The sequence below is a fragment of the Zootermopsis nevadensis genome, unplaced genomic scaffold, assembly GCF_977971745.1.
Source record: "Zootermopsis nevadensis isolate Lab colony 2312 unplaced genomic scaffold, Znev_1.0 Znev_ptg000030l, whole genome shotgun sequence".
In the NCBI taxonomy this organism is placed as follows: Eukaryota; Metazoa; Arthropoda; class Insecta; order Blattodea; family Termopsidae; genus Zootermopsis; species Zootermopsis nevadensis.
Window position 1 is genome coordinate 11,618,600 of NW_028259162.1, and position 20,266 is coordinate 11,638,865.

General features: G+C 37.6%; 1 protein-coding gene across 3 annotated transcripts in view; it reads left to right on the forward strand.

The window, feature by feature from the left end:
* Positions 1–20,266, forward strand: part of RhoGEF3 (Rho guanine nucleotide exchange factor 3) — a 417,890-nt gene that overhangs the window by 239,075 nt on the left and 158,549 nt on the right. The gene's annotated exons all lie outside the window — the stretch shown is intronic.

Below are 20,266 nucleotides of genomic sequence, written 5' to 3' on the forward strand. Positions count from 1 at the left end.
ATGTCCCATGTAACTGTTCGACCTCAATTCTCTCACGTTGACATGTACACGTACACGGTGTCTAATGGGGTATTCAGTAATGATACATTTTATTTGAAACATTTTTTACACGTTAGAATGAGAGAATTGTTTGCGGTCCAAGAGTTGGTGGGACACTCGGTAAATATCGAGCTTTATATAATGCATTCCGTTGTTTTATTCCACATTCATCGTATTGCTCCGTTTGTACCAGTGTTTTGGAGAGTGAAAGCAGTACGTGGAACGCGCCTGGATAAGGTCATGCACAAATCCGCGTTTCTCTTCAGCACGTAGATAAACTGTAATTTTAATGGAAAAGTGTGCTTAGGATTTTTCACATTTGTCCATAAACACATTTAGGCTGTTACAGATACAAATTTATTTTGAAGTCTGAATGTTTTTGACTATGGTGCGTTATCATTAACAGTTATTATTGTGGGCATTGTCCATCGAATTAGTTGTTGTGACACAGTTTATCAACTGTATCTGTTTGTGTCATCAGGTGTTATGAAACACAGGACGACATTGGACCCCTTACAAAGAAATGAGGAGGTCGAGGGATCGAGACTGGCTCAGTCCAAGGGGTCCATTTGGGTAATGAATCTTCCTCTCCAGCCACTTTAAGGCGTAAATGGATTCAGTTTCCGAAACCTCACGTTTGAAAAACTTAGGAGATTAAAAATGCCCAAAATAATGTTTTCGAAATTCTTTGTTGTCATTGGATTCATAAATTTCCCGTTTAAGACACTCTACTTCCATTCGTTTGATATGGCTGAGGATATCCACGAGAACTCAGTCTGTATAGCCTTAGCCAACCTTCCAACCAAGTAGGCTACCATCCCAATGCAATTCCGAATCGCTCACGGTAGACGAACCCGCTGACAACAGTTCTTGTTGACAGAAGTAATTAACACGAGAGGTACAACATTCAATAGAGCTTTAAATTGTGTTGTTTTCAAACGTAATCAACAGTAGAGATAAAACACTGCGCAGAGGTGTAAATTATTTTATTATACTGAGAATTTCGTTAAATGTACACCAATGCAAATACATTACAAATATGTTACGATTAAAGCCCGTATATCTTAATTAAATGAACAGTCAGACTTATTTACTTTTATCATGTAATCAAATCGTGGTACCTAATGAGTGTAACATCCCTTACATGTGTTCGCCTTACGGTCTAATTTAAATAAGACCGAAAATTATACTGGGAATTTGTTTCCAACTGTCCCCAAACCCTCCTATTATACTTACAAGTGAATCCTGTGAAGCGTCAATCTCATTTGTTCAACATCACAGAATTTCGATATCTCGACTGTGTACTGTCATACCAAAGTACCCAAACTTTATTGTATGCTTATAAAAGATGTCTGAGTTTAATAATAATGGCACGCCAAGGATGTTTTAGTTCCAAGAATTAAAAGCCCCAACTTTGAATTTTCCTTTAAAGTTTGCAATATAAGTTTAACTAATCTGTTTGTGTAATATTTTTCATTATTATTGTATGTATTATCAGAGTTTGTCTGTTATTGGCTTCTTGCTGTTGGCAAACACTTAAATAATTGAATTGAATTGAATTGAATAATTGCTGACTGAAGTATGTGTTAGTTTTGCAACCAAGCATCCTTTTCTGGTATAAAAAATCCATTGGGTATTTCAGCGTATTTTTATCAAAAATATGTGTGCACTTTTTACCAGACCTAGCTTGTACACAAGTTTACAGTTCTACTGTTTTGTCTTCCCTGCTTACGCGTTCAGTAAGGATGTCCCCAGCGCTGTCTATCGTCAAAGGATCGAAATGTGTAAGAGCTTCTAGTTTACCTCGCATTTGTAGATGGCAGAGTATTTACGCACATTTCTACGCGAAGTTATGTACTGCATACTCATACTCAACATAACACGGTGTCTACTTTCTCAACACGTTTTAAGAAATCAGTTACACCCCACCAATTCTGTATATTGAATATATCAAATACAGGGCCAGAAGCAGGACAGCGTGTCAAATTACCCTATGTGTAAAAAAATAGGACAGAAAATCAGGTCGGGTTGATATCACTTCTGCTTTGTCTTTGAGAGGTCCTGGGTTTGAAACCTAGGCTCCGGAGACAGACTTTTCTGACTGAGGTCTTTGTTTTGGGCGGTAAATTTCTTCTCTGAATTACCTTTCACACATGCATGATATCAGTTATAAAATACGTATGTTCTTTTAAACATCTTGTAGATATAATGAATATTTAATGAAACATTCGGAACAAATAATTAGGCCAAACAGTTCTGCAGTGAAATGTGACTTCTCTTTATCGGCCTTGCAAATTTTGTATTCGCATTTTCTGTTCTGACTTTACCACGTAATGGTCTGTGTCTTAAGCAGCTTACCTATTTTATTACAGTGGACTGAGTAGATGGTTTTAGCGGTGGAAAGCTTTAACTGAACTAAACAAATAGCAGTTATTTATTAGTTTTGAACACTTAATCAGAGCCACCTGAAGATGACCATTTAAGGTCTAAACATGTAGTGGATTTTTAATATACATTGAAACTATAATCAAGAATCGTTGTCAACCCAACGATCAACACAAAACGGGATGCGTTCATACATTCCGGCTGTATTCAGATTCGTCAAAGACGGTGAATTATGTAATAGATATAAACAGTTTAGAAATATTATTAAAAATAAATGTAATTTTCTAAAGATTTAGACAGCAGTAACTTCTTTGATCCTTTGAACCTATTCCATTGTCTATATGACTTTACTTATCAGCTTTGCTGGCAAGTGCCACACGTTACTGATTTCAACAAACTACCGGTAAATGTTGCAGATGAAAACTCGGTCAAACACAGGCAGGAGAAATTTTAAATTAACCTGTAACTCAATAATAATATGTGCACATGTTAGTAGACTTTATAAATTCTACGGTAAGCTATTATTTTTAAATAATAATTGTTACGCGTTACGAAAATTGTCAGTTTTCATAAATAATGCTAGAAGGTGTTTTTTGGTCCTGGGGTTCAGCCGAAGAAGTATTCTTGGCTCGAGGGCAGATAAAAGTTGTTCTGTCCCAGCCTAGTGTACGAGGGAACAGCATTATAGGACTAGAAATATGTTTAGTGGGCATACAGTAATGCTAATTATTATAGATGCAAAACAGTTGTGGGCCGAAGAATTTGTGTTAATACGGACACAGATTTTTTGACAATATGATTTTATTATTGATTGGATTATAAAACACAGTAAGGTTAAATATCAGCGAACTATGGACGTCTAACTGCATAAGATTAAGCCCATATTAAGGCTTACTAAAGGGAAGAAGACAAGCCATTTCTAGCGCGTGGTCCTTATTCTTAGTGGGAAGAGATTACGTAAGAGCAAAGAAATTATTCTTGTTGCATAATTTGGTTCTGTTGATTTTTACCGGTAAATTTCTTCCGAGATGTTACATATTTCTCCAAGAATGAAACTTAGATAACTCGTGTTTCGGCGAATCTAGTGAGTTTAATTTCCGGAATTGCGTCTTTCTGCTTCGCTCTGGAAGTGGCTCTGCGTCTATCCCCCTACCCCCCTCCCCGATATAAACAGGCATCTGCTCTTACTACAGAAAATTCACTGTAGAAGGGTAAAACGATATCCTACTCTCGTTTTACTGAAAGTGGCGAATCTAACAGGAATTGTTAACGCTTCCCAGTGTTGTAATTAAGCAGTTATAAGTACTGATTTTATTTGAATATTGTACTTCGATGCGGTCTTCGATAGAAACGTGGTTTTAATTACTACTTTAGATTTTCCTACCGTTCTTGACGGCTAATTTTCTGGTATTGATAGGACGATCAAGTAAAGGAAGTTAATATGGGCGTGGAATGTTGCGCGCTTTCTATAAATGAGATATTCGTTCAAAACTTTTGTCGGAAAACCTGAAAGTAAGCGATCACTTGAGAAACGTAGGCTTCGATAGGAGACTAATATTAAAATGAATATTAAGAAATCGGGATGATAGGGTGCGGGCTGATTCTTCTGGGTTAGGGTATAGACATTTTGAAGGCTGTTATGAATACGGTGATGAATCTTCGGACCATTATCTCCAGGAATGTGACTAATAAATTAGAAACTCTCTCAAAATAATATACGAAATGTCGATTTTTTTGTCGTCTTCATCTCTGAGGGTTCTGTCCACTCACTCACATACGACACAATAAAATTCTTTGTTTATTAATTTATCTACCGAAGCTCTCTCAAGTACCTGGGTTATGTAGTGTCGAATGCGAAATCTACATTTGTTCAGTAATACTATAGTCTACACGGTCCTCGGGCCTGGTAGCACATACAATGTTCGGGTTATAGCCTAGTTTAAATGCTAGCAATCAAAAGTAAAATATAACATTTCGGGCTTTTAATGGCGTTTCTGTTTCTTTACAAAGAAAAGGTTGTTTATAGTTGCGCTCATCTTATGCTCCCACCCACTTGATTTTCTCGGGGTTTTTGTATCTGCCTGGCATCCGATATTTTTGTACTGTAGCTCAAACACCAAAATAACTTCAGATGTTCTTAGAACTTTGTTAAATGTTTAATTCAATAATTACTGTCATTCATTCATTCATTCATTGAAATAAATATCGATACTAAGGGCGGATTGCATTAAAAGGAAGTCGTGTTAAAGTGAGGTACGTTTATCGTATTTGAAGTAACATTTCGGGCTCATGCCAAACGCTCTTCGGGACGGGTGACATTCGAAAATTTGGACCCATGCAAGCGTACAGCGAAGATAAATGAACTGTGGAATAGCTGTCAAGCTTGTTCTTAGAAAAAGCTTCATAAGGAGTCGACGGCGCCAGTAAGGAGACATGACGCCTCTGCTATACAGACGAAGCCGGGGAGCCAACTGCTGTGAAAACAAAACAAATACCGCAGGGTTTTTTTTCTTCTGAACGAAAGAAAATCTTTCGTTTTAGAACAACGTATACCAGTGGTATTCAACCTTTTTTGTTCGTGTACCCTCAGATGTAATTTCTCTTCAACTTTGTACCCCCAAAGTTGCTGATATATAATTCAAATTATACATAGTATATAATCTACATTTAAAACAAAATAAATAAATTACATTACTGATTATTCAGTGTTTATCATAAAATAATATATATTTTTTTAAATTTCACGTACCCCCTAAGATGTCTTCGCGTACCCCCGGGGATACGCGTACCCCAGGTTGAATACCACTGACGTATACATATGGTTCATATTTCGATAGCGATTTTTGATAATGTTAACATAAAGAATGGTTATAAATCCTGAGTTTTCAAATCTGTTTGGTTTTGAACGGACCACAAAAGTTGCGAAACGGAGTCTCATAACATATCTTCCAATTTGGTCTTTAAATTATAAGTAAACAGTGAAGTTAAGTTTTCATCATTTTAAGACATCGGATTTAGAAATACACTAGTAATGATACTAAAGCCGTCACTGACCTCGCTGGAAGGTGCTTCAGAAACGCAATGTCGTTCAGCTGACCCATTAATTCCGAGCCGTTGAAACATCCTTCTTTCTTTGCGGGGAGAGGTTGTTAGCTCCGCACTCAGCGAACAACGCGAAGTACCAGCCACTTCTCGGTTGTCCGTGACTGCTCATTTAATAATTTCCCAGTTACGTTACACACCTGGTAGCCGTCTTCATACGGAACTCGAAGTGGCAAGGGAGCCCTTAACATGGTACAGGTACGTATTTGTTCCGTCTGTTATTGAAGATTTGTCAGACCTACATTTCCACCCACTTACTAACCAACTGAACAGCCGGCTAACTAAATAAAGCTGATGAAGAAGTTACCTCTTAGTTAACAGTAATTAGCATTACCGTGTTAATTAAAGCCCGCCATTGGACCCTGTCTTGAATTAATTCAATCCAGTTGGCATTTTTATCGAAAGAACACGTCACGAAATTGCATGTTTCAAGGTCAAAGCAAAATTGTGCGCCATTGCAACTCGAATAGCGGAATCCAAGTGAAATTCGTGGAGTAGTAAAGCTGGCAGCGCTGTACTGTTAAATTAGAGACGCGTGGGAGGAGGCGTGGAGGTCAAGACCTTCCATTGCCTTGAAATATACAATTTGATGATAACTGCTATTGTTCCTGTGTCAGCTGCAAGAGTAATGGCACAGTACCAACAGATCTGATGGAAAAAGACATTAACCTTTTATTACCACCTCTTAAAAAACCCAGGATTGTTGTTGATTTAGTGAAGAATCTTCTTAAACCTTGCATACAAATATGCAAGTTTACAAGATTAATCTTGGTATTATGAATGGTATATATTACCAATGTGTTGTATTCTTACTGCTGATCTTTTTCAATAATTTTAAAAGCTTCAGCTGTTGACCTGTGAAATAGGGCATGAAATCTTTAAGAGAATTTTTATAAAGAAAGACGCTTCGATTTCGCGACCTATACATCAATCTACTGCTCTCCTACATGGTACTTTGTTTTCAGATAAATTGAAATAGTACAGATGATCAATCCTGGAAGCACCGTACTCGATTCCAGTAGACGAAATAGGCTCGTTCAAGACAGTGAAAGATTCGAATTGCTTAGCAAGCAACGAGGTGCAGGCGTTTACAAATGTCAAGACTGAAACCTTCAACGTAGCCCCAAACCTGAATCCCGCTTCACAGACAACAGCTGATTCTTTGTTGGCTAATACCAACAGCTGCAAATAAATGAGGTGGGAGAAATGTCTTTCACTTTAACTTCTATGTGCGGAGCGACATGAAAACTGGTTTATTTAACGACGCTTCTTCAATTTCATAGATTACATAGAGTCGAATAATTGGATTATTAGTAAATAACTAATTCAAATAATCGTGGCATAATTTTAGGGCACTATACCTCACTGTGTAGCACTTCATGTTTTAAGTGCCTCGCTCTTCATTTCACATAACAGTTAAATTTCTGTAAAGACATCTAAGTAAATCTGTCAGTCTGTTTCCAGAAGACGTTTAAAATATGTTTACTTTTAATATTGCTCAGCACTTCACCAATTTATTATCAAGTAAGTTTTGTGTCAGTCATGGTTACCGTGTTACGCAATGACATAAAACATGGTCTATCACGCAGTAAAATAAACTTGGAGAACACAGACCTGCGTTATTAACTTGTTGACTGCAGTCATAATTTCCAATACGCCATGCACAGTGTGTTTATTACAACTCACCAACAAGGTTAAAATCAATGTTGAAGAAACACGCCACTACGTCCCTCCTATACTGAGGAACACATAACACGTGCATGCTGTTCAGTAAGGATGTGTTCTCGAGTTACATTTAACTACAATCTTTGATTGACGACGCTGTATCAATGGCATACGTTATTTAGTTTGAACATGGTTGAGGAATTCTGAGTTCTGATGTCGGCGAGTATGAGGACGATGGCCTTAAGAGATATTGAGACGTGTGGTCTAGTACGAGGGTCGCTCATTAAATAATGCCCCACATTTTTTTTCTCAGCCAATAATGAAGATAGAAAAGTGTACTTTTACATGCTTGAGATTTGATGTTTCCCGCGTTCGTGTACGGAGAATAAAACGTTTAAGACGCGCATGCTGCCTTCATCATCAGGGCGAAGCATAAGCAAACAAACCTTGATCTGTTAAATCATTCCTGCGTAAGAAAAGCAGAAATTGGGGAACAATGCATTGTTATCTAAAACTGGGAATGTGCTTAAACTTTCGGGTTTTGTTTTGGCAGAAGGCTTTGACGTGTTCATACTGAGGAAAACTGCTGATGATGGAAGGAGGCTCGTATCAGGCAGTTTGTCCCTTGGATAAAAGAACTTTTGTTCCATCGATATGTCGGGGAAGGGGGGGGTTGAATCCACAAAGTTTGACATCACAGTACTGAAAGCATCCGCGACTACGGAGGTGGAGGGGCCCCACTTTGAGTGAAGAACGTGTACCATGAGAAAAATTATGGCAAACTTCAGTCAGGTTAGTGAATAGCCTCAAGTCTTAGTCGAAGTCATGTTCAGACTGACGGTGTGAGTCCGTCCTGGTATCGAGCCCCTTTTGGGACTCGTGATCGGAACTTCCTCTCGTTCTTTAAATTTACAATCTTTGTCGCCGTCGGGCACCGTCTTTAACAAAGATTCTGTTCCCACATCAACGCCAATGTTATGTACACGATTTTACATATATATGTAGTACGCAAGAACATACAGAGCCTCAGTAAGGCAGAAATAACAACACTATTCAAAGTCTAGGTTAAAACCTGCTGATATTGCCTATTATCTGCGGGAGATAACCTTCATTTATTTTTTCATGACTGTTTTCTGAACTTTTGCGCTGTGGTAGTCTGGTATAAACTGGCCGACGTTTCAGATGTGCTTGCTGCTTTCAACATCAAGACTTTTTTAGCCTGAGTTCGAAAGATAATTGTATCTCGCTAGGTCGACCAGGGGGCACAGGTTTCGTTCTGCTGAACACCTGAAGACGGAAGTAGAGCCAACTCCCGAAACGTCGTAATTTTAAATAAAATGCTCTCAGGCGATGTATGAAACCCAACAGAATAATTATTCACAACACAATCTGAATCAGAATAATGTGTATTCCGTCCAGATTCAAAGTAAAGTTACTGGCTATACTCTGAAACCGAACGATGTTCGATTCCTGGCTAGTACAATTATCACATCCAGAACGGCTGTGATTCGCACCCATCCCTGGGAATAAAGCTGCTGGAACATGAAGCTGTCCACTCACCTCCATCTACTGCCAAAATTAAGAATGAATGGAGTTTACTTCCACTCCTTCATATTTCTTCATTGCGTGATGTTTAAAAAAAAGTTGCAATTTTACTTTCTAAATATAAGCCAGTCACGTTAGCGCCGTGCTAATTTGTTTGGGAACACGTTCGACCACGTAAATGTTACGTAGAAACTCAGAACAGTTGTTGAAGCTTCAGTATGTGTGTAATCTATTGTAATCTATACATAATGTAATTATAAGTACGCGTAACTCGTATATTATGATTAGCCGTGAATCGAATTATTGTTTGAATCTGTTGTTGGTAATTAATTTAGAAACCAGCTGTACGTCTGCCAGTTAAATAAACTAATTGATTCTGTATCATCGCTAACTTTTAGTGAGTGTGAGTATTTTAAAAGTACTCGCTGTTTGACATTATACATGTTTCAAAAGGTCTGGTAACAATGAAATAATTGTTCAAGAGTTATTTTAGTAGCAGTCACGTTGTTCTGATGCTCCTTAACCGAATCAGGAACGTAAAACAGGCGCGGACCAAATCAGGCGAATTCTGTAGATCTCAGAACACTGGTATATGTTCGTTCACACTTCATCGAAGATGCTGTGATGTAAAATCTACTTATCAAGCTAAAATTCAAGATTAAGAGAGTAACGAATGACTGCAAAGGAAGATAAAAGGCAATATGGTGTGTCAAGTAAAATTTGTCAAGTTTGAGACTGAATCAGTCGGACTGCGGCTAAGCTCTGCTTAAATCCCACAACGGATAAGTTAGTCCCATCAGTTCATATCACATCGTAATAAAAAAAATCTATTCGGTCAAAACAATGATTTTTAATGGGACCCACTGTATCCTCTGGAGAATTTAGCTCATTAGTTGCAGTACTAATTAGTTAACATTAGGAAACATATCTGTGACAATAACTCGGCGTTGCGTTGGGCAGTATTTGTTGTCCTCGTACGCAATAAGTTTTAATAGTTGGCCTATACTGACAGATTTCGTGTTCATTATTTTAATATTTATGGTAGAAGTTGTAAAATGAAAAGTTTCAATTGAAGGTGTGCATTAAAATTAAATAAATACTAACATTACAATCATTATTCATATAACAAAACATTCAAAAATGTTATTAATTATTATACTGTTGTCATCCATTTTTTATTCTGATTGCGGATAGAGGATATTTTATCATCCAATTTCCTTCAATCTCCCGTTACTTCATCTATCTTAGTTCCAAATATTCCCCTCAGCTCTCTGTTGAAGAACATTGTCGTACTGTATTCTTGGCTGGAAGTTCAAAATGATTGACAGTTAATTATCTCCTTATTTCGATAAAATATTATCCGGCGATCAGCCGTGTCAACTTGTTAAAAGAATAAACCGACGTTTCAGAGACCATCTCTGTCCCCATCATCAGGGTTCTGATGTCAGAATCCTGATGACACGGCTGATTGCCCGCGAAGATTTTGTTTAGTTACGTCGCCGCGAAAGCTTCAAATCATATATCTCCTTATTTCATACCATACCGAATTGAAAATTAGACATATCGATACAGATTCTAGGCCTGAAACGTCGTATCAAATACAGCTTAAGCAATGTAATTTGCTTAAGTTAGAGGTCTGCTTAACAGCTAATCCTTCGTTATGACTTTGAACAACGAAATAGAATTTTGTAAATCGATTACATTAATTTGACATCGTTATTGATGTTAGGCCGTTTTGTGTTCGCATAAACCTGACAATCAATGTCTCAAACTATGTTGCCGTGTGGCCAGCAACTGGCAGGCGTCACAAGATGACATTTCGTAGGGCAATTTTGTTTTAAGCTTCAAGACGGAACATTTTTGAAACTTATTTTAAACACGTTTTTAAGAAATGCCGAAGAATGACGGTGTTAATCGTATCTTCTTGGTGTAAATGTTTTGTTTCTTCTGTAGCTGTTTCTGTGTTTCGTGGAGCAGTCGGAGCAGCCAACCTTTCGCTCTTTTAATAGTCTGTACCTTCGCTGTGTGGTATATCAGTTTCGGGTAGGAAATACACACACACACACACACACACACATATATATATATATATATATATATATATATATAACGACATACTTTATTCGTGGTGTTGACGTACTTTGATCAATTTGTTTTTAGATTTATAATTTTATATCACCAAGAAAATTGTTACTGATGGAAAACATATTATTTGAATGTACAAAGTTACATTATATTTTAAGAAGGTTAAAGCCATTTTATCCAAAAACTTCCTATGTAGTAATTTATTTTATTCGCCAACTAAGACAGGGTATAATGACGTGTTTTTTTAGATTGCCACGATGTTTCGAGCTTTGTAACAGGGAATGTCGTAATTATCTAAATGCTAAAGGACGACTTTGTGTTATGGACTTCCTCAGTTCGGTTTTTTTTAGCTGGTGCGCGTGACATGAATCTGTGAAAACATTTTGCGTTTATATCGGTGGGCGTTTCTTCATATTAAACAATAGTTTACAGTTTCTGATAAATGCGAGAACTTATTCGCCCGTTTTGTTATCTCTGCGGTCTGTACTATTCTTTTTAACCTACTTCACTTACGTATGGAAATTAAGTTAGCATATGATATCTCACGCATGTGATATTTTGTATAGAGACAGGCCATTATAAGTATACCTATAAATTATGTTTGAAATATTATTTTACGCCAACAGTTACAAACATGCCGACGACTGCGAAAATTCTCATGTTCAGACTTGAAGTGGACAGAATCTGTAACTTACAAGTAACAAATTATTCTTAAAAATTTAATTATTGTAGATATGTTGTAGTAATAATAATTATGATGATGATGATGATGATGACATAACATTTTGTAATATATTTTACAATTGTAATCAGTAATAAAACAATGTGAGCCGAGTGAAAGTGGTCCTAAGATTCATGCCCGAGGCCACAACGTAAAATCTGGATCTACTTTATAACTCGTTCTTAGATAATAAATTTATGTTACATAAATTTAACATCAAGAACACAAGATCTGTAGGACTATATACCCCGTGCAGTAAGAAAGCAGGCTTTGTGAGGTCTACCGTACCCTTGTATCGTTTATCCAGACTATTTTCGTGATTTTTTGCAGGTCCGTCAGGCAAATTCTGAATTAGCACCAAATTTCAGATCACTCTGCTTTCATTCACAAATCATTATTCGCAAATAATTCCATCATTCGACGTTAATGTGAGTTATTAAAAGTCGTTAAATAAACCGATAATAGATGGAATATGATACAGTCTACATCACTTATTGTGGGAAACTAATTGAAGTTTCACTGGTCTAAGTTTATAAATTGAGTTTCGCAGGGAGTGTTTAAGTTGGTGTCATCTTGAAACTACAGCACTAGTCGGAGCTTCGATAGTATCAGGGTTCTCGGGCTTTGCTAGTTTTTAGTTCTTATCATCTGAAACATAACCTCACATCATCCATCTTGCCGGGGTGGAGCGTATTACAGAGAACAACGTACTTCCATGTGACTGGATCTCCTATTGTGTGTAGAACACTTTCGATAATTTCTTGAAAGGCGTTCCAAGCGTAATGCTATGCAAATGTGAGGTTGAACATAAATATGTGCTTAAAGAATAGACTGCATAAAGGCCTCTGACATGTTTATATTGTTCTTCAAGCAAGGGAGTAAATGTTTTAGCGTAGGCCTGTACAAAGACATATACACAGCGAGAACTTCAACTTGTTCGTATTTTTAGACAAAATAAGAACTACTTCATGAGGCGTTTATGTTTCTGTAGTCTGGATTATTTTTACCACCTCTCACATAAATTTATTTTTCTTCTTCTTGGCTCTGGAGTCCGATTTGAACCTTGGTTTTCTCCGTCGTAAAAGTTTTCCAAATTCTTGTAAAAACAAGCGAGAGAAAACTTTGGCAAGTCCTGTATCGCCATAGACAATATAGAAGAGCTCAGAAAACTATGTTGGTCTCAAGGGGCATTCGAACCCTCGATCCCATGTATCAAGTGGTCAAATATCACGTCAAATCGCCCATTCACAGCCATCGGCTGATAAATTAGCTGCGCAGTTTAAGTGACATACTGTCATAATATTCGTTTTGTAAAGAACAGTTGAAGAAATATAAACTGTCAAAGTAAAATTATAAGCTTTGTCACAGGAGTCGAGAAAAGTCTCAGTACAACATTAGTTAAGCAGCTTGAAGATGCAGAGGGTAAGGATGTCCGAAACGTCGGCAATACAAGCCACGTCTATCTATACGGTGCCGTCATCCAGAAATCAGGTTTCATTGGCAACGGAAATGTTTGTGGTTGGTTCGATGTAGTCAGTTGGTAGGTGTCAACATTACGTGACAAATCATTATTTATTTCAAGGTCATTTGTATTCTCCCGCCCCACACCAATAGCAGCTTCCTGTCTTCGAATCTCTGTAGATAATCCAGTGTTAAGAAAATATTTCTGATCTTATGGCCGATTTTCTTCCATTTTGAAGTCAGATTTACAGGTACAAAATAAATTGCCGTCCTGCTCGCTACTGTAGCTTATGGGTTAATTTGTTTCTTGGTTGCCTGGTCGGCCAGTGGGTTGATTATTTTCGGGTTCTTTCGGACGTACTCCCTCACTAGCCTAGACAGAAGGCCCAACGCACCCCTCGTCACCCTGCTTGACAATTCGTTTATATTTCCAGTAAAAGTTTTAAACGTTTGAAGCGTACACAGGGTAGGGAACAGAAGGCCGGGGTGTTTCCTGTGTAGTCGATGGTTTGGTTATTTGTTTCCTGCTGACAAACCAAAACTGAAATGTACGTGGCCCTCTACATCTTGTCATTTTTTATGTCGACTTAGTATCTGTAAAATTTTAAGCACGGTTCTTTTCGAAGCTTTTTAGATTAAACCAATTATGAAGCAAAAATATCAATTTTCTTGAAGTTTGTGTTGTTATTATTACTTGTTATAAAATGCTGTTAGAATGTTTAATATAGCGAACATATTTCTTTATGATGTGCAGTAAAATTGCATGTAATCCAAATTTGGTTCCCAAATAATTAATATGTCCGTACGTAGATTACTACTCAGAACTGTGACTATATTAAGCTTGCCATCGCATAATTTGTGTGTATTAGAGTTTTGGACATAAGTTACACCGCACTAATAACCTCGACACCAGATAGAGTTAAGTAATCTCTACCATCCCCCTGCCAACTTGACGAAAGTGGTCCGGGTGCTTTTGCAAGGGAGGCTGGGTGTAGCTCAGAGTTGTTCTGTAACTGGCACTGAAGACAAATGCCAATACCCTGCCGGGGATCGAATTCCGGTCTTCCTCTAAGTAGTTATATGCTTCATTGCTTAACCTGTAACCGCTCAGATGAAAGAACTGTGCAAATTCTTATTCTTATTTCCAGTAGACTGTGGTTCTTTGTTTACGATGCTTCACAACATGTTTCATTTTAAGGATTCAAACAACATCTACCATGGCTCTTTTGTCCTGTGACCCAGTTCTACCTTAAGAATGAGCTGGTATATCTCAGAAAACTGTCTAATGAATGGACGGACAAACATTCTCGACAGAGGCAATAATTTTTGTGGAGGAACGCCAAGTCGAGAACTACTATGTTGAACGCACAACCTCCTTTACAAATAGTACAGAACGGGATTAAAATATCCACACATAAAAAAACATTTTGGAATACTAAATTAAATAATTATATTTACTTCTGACTTCACCGTTCAACCTATTCTCTCACCCCAGTACAAGCTATATGGTCCCTACAATTGATCCAGCATTGTTAAATGCCTGACGAATAAAAAATTTAGTTGTAGAGGAGCGTACATCACGTTGTAAATGAATAACCGTGTATTTTTTAGGTAAAAAATAGTCTACAAGGCTATACTGCGAATAGTAAAGCTGTGATTAATATTAATTTAAATTCTGTAGGATCTGGCAGTAAGTGGTATTTTGGGGCGTCTTACGTAGTTTATTGTCTATAGACAAGTGACGAAAGCCAGTCGGTTACGTCGGCTTAGACAAAGATAAATCCACAGTTCTTCCCATTACACTCTATAAATAATTTGGATACTTCGGATAAAACAATGAACGTTTATAACACAATAGTTTAAAAACAAACACAGATTAATTTGACCCTGAAGAAAAAGGGAAATCATTAATTTTATGTGCCGGATGTTTCTCTTACAAGACAAGCCATTATTCTATGAAAAAAAAATGTGTGTATTCTGATTTCCTTTAATTTGCAAGGCACTGCAGGATTTGAAAATACTTCTTATCTTAGCCTCTCACACCTAAAGGAGAGACACATTAATATTCTTGATATTTGTATACTGATTTATAAATTTACTCTGCTTTTGACTTAAATGCTAGTTCCTCCATCGCCATACTTTGTTTTCCAAATTAGTTTCGTCTTCAGCGGCATTGTTTTAACACCTCTTATTAAACATGTCAGGTTTTTGAGTTTGAACCCGTAATCCCCACATCTCTGAACAATTTCTGCCCAATAGTAAAAAATACTATTTCTTTCCATTTGAATAAACAAATACATTATATCTACTGTGTCATGTCTTTGCTCATATTCGTCATTATCAGCTTTTAGAATATGCATTTCTTTCCTGTTTTATCTCGGTATTAATCGACTTAATATGCTTACAGCTCTTGGCCCACAAGCTGTTTTCAGTCCCTATAAGACGTTCTAACCATTTATGTCTATTTATTTCCACCGAACGTTTCAGCTTTGACGTTAGGACTTCTGTTTGGTATTCGAAAGGTCCTGGGTTTAAATTTCAGCCCTGAGACCAGACCATACGGCGCTGCAACCCAGAAGATCCATCTTCAGGTTTAAAGATGCACAACTTTCTTTTGCAGATTTATCTCACAAATTGACCTGCGAGTAAAGCATATAATTTCACTTTTCTGAAGGAAGCTAAAAGCATGGGTTTACCTTGGGGGTCTGTCTATTGATTTCGTAGTCAGCCTGATGGATAGTTCCAAGCACCCAGCTTCAGCACTTATTTGAAGAGAGTAGACGATCTACTGTTGTTAAGCCAAGCTCTGAGCCTTGAAAGTGTTGTGCACGGATTAAGAGATTTATTGGCCGTGGTAGAAAGCACGGCCAACAACCCCCAAACTAGGAAAGACAAAAGAGGAACAGCTGTGGCTGAGGCACTTACAATCTGACAGTACACGGTAAAGAATACTTAGAACTCAATGATTATCCAAACTTTAATTATCTTGGATTTATTTCTGTCTGGCTCACTCCATGGGTCGGAAACCTTCTTGAGATCATAGGATCGAATCATGGTCAAGCCATAATATTTTTCTTCTTCTCTCATGCACCTGCTATGTTATTTTACATTGAATATGGTTGTCTTCTCGGTTGTAGCGTCGTGTAATCAGGAATAAGTTTACTAACTTTTCAGAGGTCCTTGTTGTCTCCATCATTACTCATTTATCGCTCTGATGATGGAGGCAGCAAGGACCACTATAGTGTTGGTAAACGTCTACCAGAATACACGGCGCTACAACCCAGAAGACAGCCAATTTCGGACTCATCGCCTTGAAAACCTCAAATCCTACTTATTTTATATCATACAAAGAATTCAATCACTCTGTGTTGTAGCAGATTCTTTTAAAAGTAGATTGTGTTCTCGGCTTGTCAATGAATAGCCCGCTTTCTTAAGAATTACTACACCAAAGGTTTGAACTTTATGAAAGTCTTTGAACGTATATCATTATATGACCCTTTTCCAAGTGCCGCTCGTGTCGGTCGCACCTCACGAGCCGGTTCGTCCGATTTTCGAGTAGTTTCCAATGGCATAACTTCCATACCAAATTTTATCGAAATCCGTCGATCGGTTTTCGAGTTAAATCGTTCAGACAGATGGACAGACCTGATTGGCCCTCATGCGTTCATTTCATGCACTTCGAGCATAATAATTTTAATTATTTCCTTTTTTAATAATCAAAATAGGATTTCCGCAAGAGTAAATATGATACTTCATACACAAATACTTTTATATTCTCTTTGATTTCGATATATCTATTGACATCTTGCTCCAACCCTGTGGTAGCCTCATCAAATTACGTGTTTGAATGTCACGGAAAGACTCCACCTCCCCCTTACCACGCGGTTGTTAGTCAACAGTACAGCTTTGCTACGCTGCGTGTTCTCAGCTGTTTTCACTCGCCAGTTCTCCACTGTTTTGCCGTGACTTTAGATCATGCAATTTGGTGACTGATACTTTAATTGCTTTCGTTTCCAGTTTGCGCACGTAGTGTATTGGCATAACTGATACTGTTCAGCGTGTAATATAAGCGGAAAATTTAACCAGTATTATTAAGATAAGGATTTTATCGTGTATTATTTTATGACCGTTTTCGCGAAGTACAGTTTCAAATTTACTGTTTGTAATCACGCCACTGTGCTAATTGCGCTCCTGGGAAAGGGTGAACCAATTATCTTGTCTGCTAACGAAGCTATAATGGCTGGACTCCATTTCTATCCCTTGAGAACGTAACGTTTACTACTACTCGCTCGCTTGGACCTACCGCTTAAATAAAAGGAAACTTCCTTGTAGCAGTTTTGAGGAGCGAAAGACAATGCAGAAATAGTTCTCCACTGTGTAATAAAGACAAGACGAGTCTGTTGTAGTGGGTTGCTAATTTTTCCAAATAAGGAATGGTATAACGGTCAGTGGGCTAGGAAGACACGGAGTTGTTGATTTTCCATCTTAATGAAACGGAGTCATTCCTCAGAGTCTGTCAACAAATTTTATCACCTTTTATAGAACCGATGGTTTATTACCGTCTTCATGACGAACCGTCCATGGAGCCTGTCGTGAGCCAGATTAATACATTTCACATACACATCGTGTTCCTTAACATCGAATTGATATCATCACTCAGTTTACTCTAACGTCACTCGAATGGTTTTTCTCTTTAGGTTATCCAACTAAAATTTAGTAATCATTTCTCTTTTAACTCCTGCATTTCTCTGACCAGTTCACGAAACCTTTCTTGCCTTTATTATACAAATAGTAATTGGTGAATACAAATTATGAAGCCGCACAATGTGCAGTTTTATCTGTTCTTTTGTTATTTTTTCATGCTCACTCACTCTCTCACTCTCCCCCCCCCCCCCCCCAAGATTAAAATACTCTCAGCATCTTGTTCATTAACATATTCAGTCTTCTGTCCCTCCCAAATATGTGATCTTTGACACATTTCCGAAGGATTCAGTAGCTATCATCATAATGACGAATATTATTAGGTATAATATTATGTATTTAATAGTTAACAATAAGACAGAGCGAAGTTTTATTAAATTCCACTGATATTTAATTAGTACGTCTCAGTGCCTATTTGTGTTTCGAAATCAGCATGTAAAATTTAATGTAGTGCCTCGCGTTTCGAAAACGTTTCTTCGCTTAAATTTTTATTCAGAGCGATTAACAGAAAGTAATAACTACTCATAACGTCTCTGAAGTCTACGAGGTCTGTGGTTATCACTGTCTTTCGTTAGTCTTAGAGTGGTATCTCAGGTTCGAATCTCTCCACAGAGCTCTGCCATGAAACGATTCTCCGTTCAAGTAAACAAAATGCCTTTCTTCATGGATTTAGAGAGCATTTGTGGTTAGAGGGGCCAAGCTTAAATTTATCGAATTGTGGTTTGTGTGAGGAAGTATGGTTAATGTAGCCTGTGTGAGTCGGCTTGGGGAGATTATAAATGCCTCTAAAATTTATATTATCCTGTTCGTTTGTGCTGAAAATTCTGCATTATGGACAGCGCGAAACATGGAAAATAAATTAAAATCACACATCCCTGTTATCCGTAAATTACGTCGAACTTAAAATAAAATGTGAAAAATATTTTAATGAAAATTTAATCTTCCTTTGAACACCTCCCATTATGAGCACATGAAAATCTAAATAAAATGGCAGAATCATGTATTTCAACGACAAATACAATCAGATATGGGTTGAAAGTTATCATTTTATCTTTCAGATTATTGCTTTGGAATGTACTGTTGATTTGACAGGTTTATTTACTAATCCTACCCATAAATCACTGTCTTCACAAGTCTTGCCACAAAAACGGCGTAGTGGCTGCGCCATCATCACCTTCATTTTATAATCCTGCAAATCTGATCCCAGGAGCCGACGTTTCGAAAGACTGATGTCACATTGTATACGGCAAATTTTTTTTGTAGAATGTATTATATTTCATTATTATTCTTTCGGTCGCAATGAAACGAGGCGGGACCACGGATCCAGAACACATGCTACATGTAATTATTCCAAGTAATAAGCTGTATTTGAACTATCCATGATTCAGTTAAAAGCTTGTAAGGTTCGGTGGATTTTCATTTTCTGTGTGGAGTAGAAATCGTCGTGAATTCCAGTAGTTGCCAAGCTAATCTAGAAATTCCACGCACTTGACGGAACGCGAATGTTCATTACCGTGTCAACAACACAGAGTTAGGTGTGAGAATGATAATGAAGTATGAATTTGTAAGACCGTGAGTGAAATAGTCGTGATATATATATATATATTTTTTTCTGGGGCTTTGTTTCTAGTTTAACCGAAGGTTTGCTGAAATATCAGCAAGTCTTTACATGTCCATTAATGCTAATAACATACATAATCTTTCGAACTGTATTCAGTCATTTACAGGGCTTCTTTTAGTGATGAGCTATGAAGATTTTCACAGAAACAAAGCAAAACCTGTAATAAGAAACGCGATTTGGTAGAAGCAGAAAGGAGTTAAATAGGACTGACCCGGACTTTACCTAGACGGGAGTGAATGAGCTCTCCCAGCAATGCAACATTGGCACATAGCAACGCGCTATTGACGTACCACAGCCAGCATGGCGTGGAAAAAGTCAGAACAGGCGTTACGCCTCTTCCAAATTCGCGTTTCGAACACTCAGTGTTCATTTAACTACTGTTTGATGTTTTCGGTAGTTTAAGAAACCAGTTTTTTATTGAAGATGTCTGTCTTCTGTGTTGTTCCCGCGTGTATTCTGCTGGAAGTTTACCGACGTTTCAGAGGTGTTTGCTGCTTCTGTGATCAGGGCGATCACGTATGAAACGTCAGTAAATTTCTACCAGACTTTGTTTGTCATCATTCTTTCAACTGGTTTGATGCGGTCCTCCATTTTCGCTTATCTTGCGCTAATCTCTTCATTTTCACATATTTTTTGCAGTCCACATCCTCAAAAATCTGCGTCACATATTCCAATCTTTGTCTCCCCCTACAATTCTTCCCTTTAGCTGTTCCTTCCATTACCAAATTAACCAATCCTGGGTGCCTCAGGATGTGTCCCACCATCCTATCTCTTCTTCTCGTAAGATTTTTCCTTAGACTTCTTCCTTCGCCTATCCAGTCTAAAAGACCAACTCATTTCGTACTTTATCAGTCCACTTAATTTTCAACATTCTACCAGAATACGTGTCGCAATAACTTAGAAGACGGACATCTTCATACCGAAATTTAATATACGATGTC